Raw genomic sequence first — 5,491 nt, forward strand, 5'->3', positions numbered from 1 at the left:
CCTTCCTCCATTAGAAACCCCCCAGGTTTCCTTTTCCTTTCTTTTCATTCAATCTGAGAGTTCAGGATATTTGAAAAGTAATCTGCTTAACCTCCTCTATTTCAAACATCTTATTGTGTATTTTTACAAGCTAACTTACACTCTTTTGAGAAGGTAAAACAAATACAGCAACTAATTACTTCGCTCACCAAATGACTCACTCTGTGTCCATTCCCCATTCTGTGAATCATTTCCTGAATTGGTTAATCCATGAGCAGACGCGCACGATACCTAAAAAAGCCTTCATTTTGTTTTTCCAAACCGTCAACGTAAATCATTTGTTAGCAGATGTGAAATACAAAAAGCCCAGTAAAATGTAGGCTGTTGAGCCCTTTTACGTCTCTTGAGGGGTTTTCTGACATCTCAGTTGGACACTTAGCTCATTTCTCTAACAGAGGCATGCCTCGGAAGGGCCAGGGACAGGACCCATGGGCAGAGGATTAAAGAGGTTTGGGAGCCTCCACCCCACCCACCAAGCTGAAAGCAGAAAGCCCTGGCTGGTCCAGACCCCACTGGCCCCAGACTAAGGTATCAACTGGGAGCTCAGCATGACCCTGTGTGATGAGGTACACGGTTTCCACTTGATCTACAGAGTCAACTTTGCTGTACCCCTCCACAGGTGGGAGAGCTCCCCAGCAAACAGAGCTCGTATTATAATTATTAATTTTTAAAACAGGAAGTGGGTTTGGGTCTGATGACCAGTGATGCCCAGCAGAAGGACTGGACCAGGCAGAAGGAGGCCATCAACATGCTTTCTGATGTAGCATCATTCCCAATTCCACCAGAACGATTAGAAATCAGGCTTTTCCAGAGACCATTGTTCATGAGTCAAGAGTGATACGATCTGGGCTTGCAGATCATTATCTTTTCTGTGTGGTCTTTTTCCTGCTTCCCTTTCAAATGCCCTTCTTTGTCTGACTGATTCGAACTGAAGACAAAGATTTGGGTTTATTATACATTGTTTCTAGTGTTGGGGGGAGGAAAAAAAGCATTGCCACACTTTTCTAATCCTTTAGTGAAGTGGTTCTCAAACTTTCTGGTTTCAGGGCCCCTTCACACTCTTCAAAATAAATGGGGACCCCAAAGAGCTCTTGTTGATTTGCGTTGATATGAATATTTGCTACATCAGAAATCTAAAATGAAAAATTCAAAAATACTTCATTAATCTATTTAGGAATAACAATAATAAACATGCTTGTATTAACATAATTACAATTTTTATGAAAAGAATTGTTTTTGCCCAGTGCCCCCCACCCCAACTCTCCAGGTGCGGCCTGGGCATGCGCAATGCGGCTGGTCACAGAAGGTCCAAGGGGAACCGCGTGGGCCTGTGGTGGGTGAGGGGCTGGATCCTTAATGATGAGATTTTTGAGCCTCTTCTCTCTCTTCTGTGTAGTTGGTAGTTTGGGTGGTGAAGAGATGGCTGACAGAGTCAAAACCTTTCTCCAGGATCTTGCCAGGGGAATCAAAGACTCCATCTGAGGAATTTGTAGCATCTTAGAACAAGATGCTCGGAGAGAGCAAGAGAGAGGAGCAGCATGGAAGGAGGGCAAGCAGGGTGCTGGCGCGGAGGAGAGCCCGGAGTATAGAAAGGAAGCAAGAAATTGAGCCATGTATCGTTAGTAGAGTTTTCCAGTGCTGTGCTGGGAATGGTACAACGTTCTGGTTAAGTCTCCTCTTTTTTCTTTTTTCTTTTTCTTTTTTTTTTTTTTTTAAGATTTTATTTATTTATTTGACAGAGAGAGAGATCACAAGTAGGCAGAGAGGCAGGCAGAGAGAAAGGAGGAAGCAGGCTCCCTGCCGAGCAGAGAGCCCAATGCGGGGCTCTATCCCAGGACTCTGGGATCATGACCTGAGCCAAAGGCAGAGACTTAACCCCCACTGAGCCACCCCGGTGCCCCATCTCCTCTTTTTTATGGAGTGTTTCTTCCCGTACAGCAGTCAGTGACGGCCCAAATGATTGGTGATCCTTCACAACATGGAGATGTTTGGTCGCGGCGGGAATTCTTCCTTACGTCCATTTTCAGCGCTCTTTGGGTGTCCCCTCTGTTCGCACTTAGCAAAGCTATAAATACCATTTGGTTTCAAGACATAGCTGACCTGGCATTTGAGGTATCGGGGAGGAAGCCTCCCTCATTCCCTAGTGTGAGCAAAAGAATTGCTGACCCGCTCTTCAACCTTTTGCTGCCCGCTCTTTTCCCCATCCAGGAGATGTCTGTGAGTCTCCTTCCTGACCACCTTGCTGGTTAGTCTTCTGCATATGTCCCTTCTCTACTCGCTGGACTGCTTTGAATGTTGTTGGTTCAATAAAAGAATTGAAACACACCAGTGGTCATCAAACATAGAAAAGGAACTGGCCTTACTACTTTGGATTTGGCTTGTCCTTGGCTTTCCTCGCAGCAATGCAGTCCTCGTACATAATCAGTGGCTGCCTCTTCTCCATTCTCTTTCCTCTATTCATTCTCAGCACCAAGGAAACAAAGACCAGTGGCAAAGCCTACCTTTTCCAGCTGTGCCTCTTCTTGGAAGTTTTCTTAAGCAACAGACTTTTCCACAAGACGGTCTACCAGCAGTCCGCCTTGAGTAGCTCAGCCTGTGCAGAAAATTCCCTTCATCTCATCGGTCTCCTGCCAAGCTGAAGTCTACCCCAGGCTGCTGAGCTGCCTTTCATGCAGAGGGAATGGGTAAGATTGGAAGGAGGCTGTAGGAGCTCTTTCCCTTGTCCCCTCCTCTGCCAGGGAAGGCAGAACCTGCTCTCTCAAGAGCCCTCTGTGTATTCTCTTCTCTCTGAGGAATTGGGATTGTTGTCTCTGGTGTGCTTAAGGCAGAATCTTCCTGACACCAGTGTGTTTGAACACCGGTGAGTCTGAATGGACCCCTGGTTTTTCTGTAGCTCTTTTCTAGCACTTTCCAGCCCCCATGTCTGGATTGATTGGAATATTATTTTTGTCCCTATGCCATTGGCCAGCCCTCCCAGCTCCCCATTCTCTCTTCCACCAACTTTGGATGAAGAGATTTTATAATTGTAGCTATTGCATTTTGTGGACATGCTTTTTGTTGTTGCTGTTGTTTTTCTGTGAAGCACATATATTGGATGTGGGAGGTAAAGGAGTATCTCATTTGCTCCCGATCACTCCCTTTATAGCCAGCGATATCTACTGTTTCTTATAACTCAGGTTAGATTTTGGTCTCTCCTGCTCCATGGCCAGAACCCAGCCAGATCTGCTGGGTTTTGAGGAATGATTTTCTTTCTTCCCCTTGAAGGGGAAAAAGCTTTTCTCACTGGTACCTTTAAAGTTCCCCTGCTAAAGGGAGAGGCCAGTTCTGGCAGAGGGCCCCTGTAACACTGAATGCTCAGAGAACATGAACTTGGAACTCTGAAGGCCTGAAGTTTACTGTTGGCCACTGCCGGGTCTGTCTGGTATTTCAAAGGAAGACTGGGTGCTGCAAATAAGGAACCGCGGGGGGTTAACTTATTAAACCCATTAAGTCTGTAATTGGTTGGTGTTTTCCTATCATTTTAAAGAGATTAAATATGAGGAGGAGAGCAGATGTCAAAACACTTGTCCAATTTTGAAGATGTCACAATTAAACGTGAGCTGGCTTCCGACAAAAAAGAAAAGAACTCTTTTCGAAAACTAAAAAACGCAAGAAGAGACTCATCGCTCTGTTTTTGCAAATCTCTAGTATCTGGCTTGAGAGAAGACAACTGAGTTCTTATACTTGCTTTTTTGCTCAGTCTGTTGTGATATCGCATGTCATGCGTCATGTGGCCTCTAGAAAATTCCACTGTATGTGCATAAGAAATGGAGAATGTAAAGGGCAAACACTGCTTTAATATTACTATGAAAATGGCTCTGACTCTCTAAGTCCCCTGTAAAGATCTTGGCACCCCCCACCCAGAGTTCTGTGGTCACCCTTTGAGAACCACTGCTCTACTGTGTACCATCCTTTCTCTAACACATACACACACACACACACACACAGGACTTATAGGAAACAAGCTCTTTAGAACATTTGATTTTACTGATCCATCCATTTTTGGATAGCCAAGAGGATCCAATTTATTCAAGCCCTAACATTCCATTCAGTTCTTTGAATTTCAAACTCATTTCTACCAAAGTCTACTTTCCCAACTTTGCAATATCTGACTTACGCCCTCAGGTGCTCCGGCCTTGCAATGCACAAATAACTTGCTTTCTTAGTTCTGCTTCTAAACTCATTCCTTTCCCTTAGGCCATTCCACTGTGGTTAAAGATGAGGATCAAAATCCAGAGATATGATTGACCTTGTTTGATGACCTCTTCCGATGATGCCTTCTGGACCCCACAGCAGTGGCCAAAGTGTTCGGGTGACAAGGCATCATGATTCAGTACGGAGTACATGGAAGTTGTTTGAAATTTAAGTCACAAGGCAGGTGTGTATGTCTGTGAACTGTGTACTTTGTATGAGAGCAGGATAAGGAGGAATGAGAAGAATCTAGAATCTTCTGGTAGAAGATTTATTAAACTTCCCTTGTCGCTCTCTCCTACAGCCCCCTAAGTTTTTCCTTTTTTCTAGACCCGGCAACAAGGACGCCTGTATTCTCCATGTTCATTTAAACACTGACCTCTCTTCCTGGCAGGACAAGAAGCTGCTTGCCTGCCTTTTGGACAGCCACTTTTCCCACCCCGCCCCACCCCCCATGTTCAGACCCTCATTGAGGGCTTTTTCTTCTTTGGCTTCAAAGAACATTCATCCACTAATATCCTGTTGATGGCAGCTATATACTTCAAGGAAAGGAGTTCCTGGAATTCAGAAATGCAAAAGTACAACAAAGGGGGGGGGGTGCACAGTCTTTAGCACCCCAGCCCCAGGGGTGTTCAAGAGTGCCTAGGGCTCTTTGCTGCTGTCAGTCAATCTTTCCCTGCCATCTGTGCCTTTTGTTTATAATGCTGTTGATTAAGATCTGCTTTATTTATCCTAGCTGTCTCAAGTTCAGTAATAAGGGGAAATTAGCCCTAGGACTTCCACGATAGTCATTTGGGCTATAACTTTAATGGCCAGAACCCAAGCAGAGTCCTTCACGCTCTGTCTGCACTGCTGCCTGTTCTGTGTTTCTACTTGAAGCTTATGGACAGCATCTTTAGCTGCTGCAGGGGCCTCTGGGAACAGAGCCTGGACTCAAAGATCATATGCAAATATTGCACAACCCAGAGGACTAAATTAAGCCAGTTACCCCCTAGCAAAACTTGGCATGAGCCAATGAAAGAAATGAAAACGATGCTTTCCCATTGGTCTGGTGCCTATGTGTGCACGCCCAGGGAACGCGGAACCCTCTCCCAAACCACATCAGTGGTGAGAAGTAGCTTTTGCTGACATTTACGGGCTCTCGTCTCAGCCAGACATGTAGGAAGTGGGAAGTGGATATTGCTCCTATCATCGCCCCATGACTAAACAGGCTTGGAGAGGT

General features: G+C 45.3%; 1 pseudogene; it reads left to right on the forward strand.

The window, feature by feature from the left end:
* The first annotated feature begins 1,458 nt into the window (after positions 1-1,458).
* On the forward strand, positions 1,459-2,698 carry LOC131834002 (etoposide-induced protein 2.4 homolog; annotated as a pseudogene).
* Positions 2,699-5,491: the final 2,793 nt, after the last annotated feature.

This window comes from Mustela lutreola, chromosome 1, assembly GCF_030435805.1.
Source record: "Mustela lutreola isolate mMusLut2 chromosome 1, mMusLut2.pri, whole genome shotgun sequence".
In the NCBI taxonomy this organism is placed as follows: Eukaryota; Metazoa; Chordata; class Mammalia; order Carnivora; family Mustelidae; genus Mustela; species Mustela lutreola.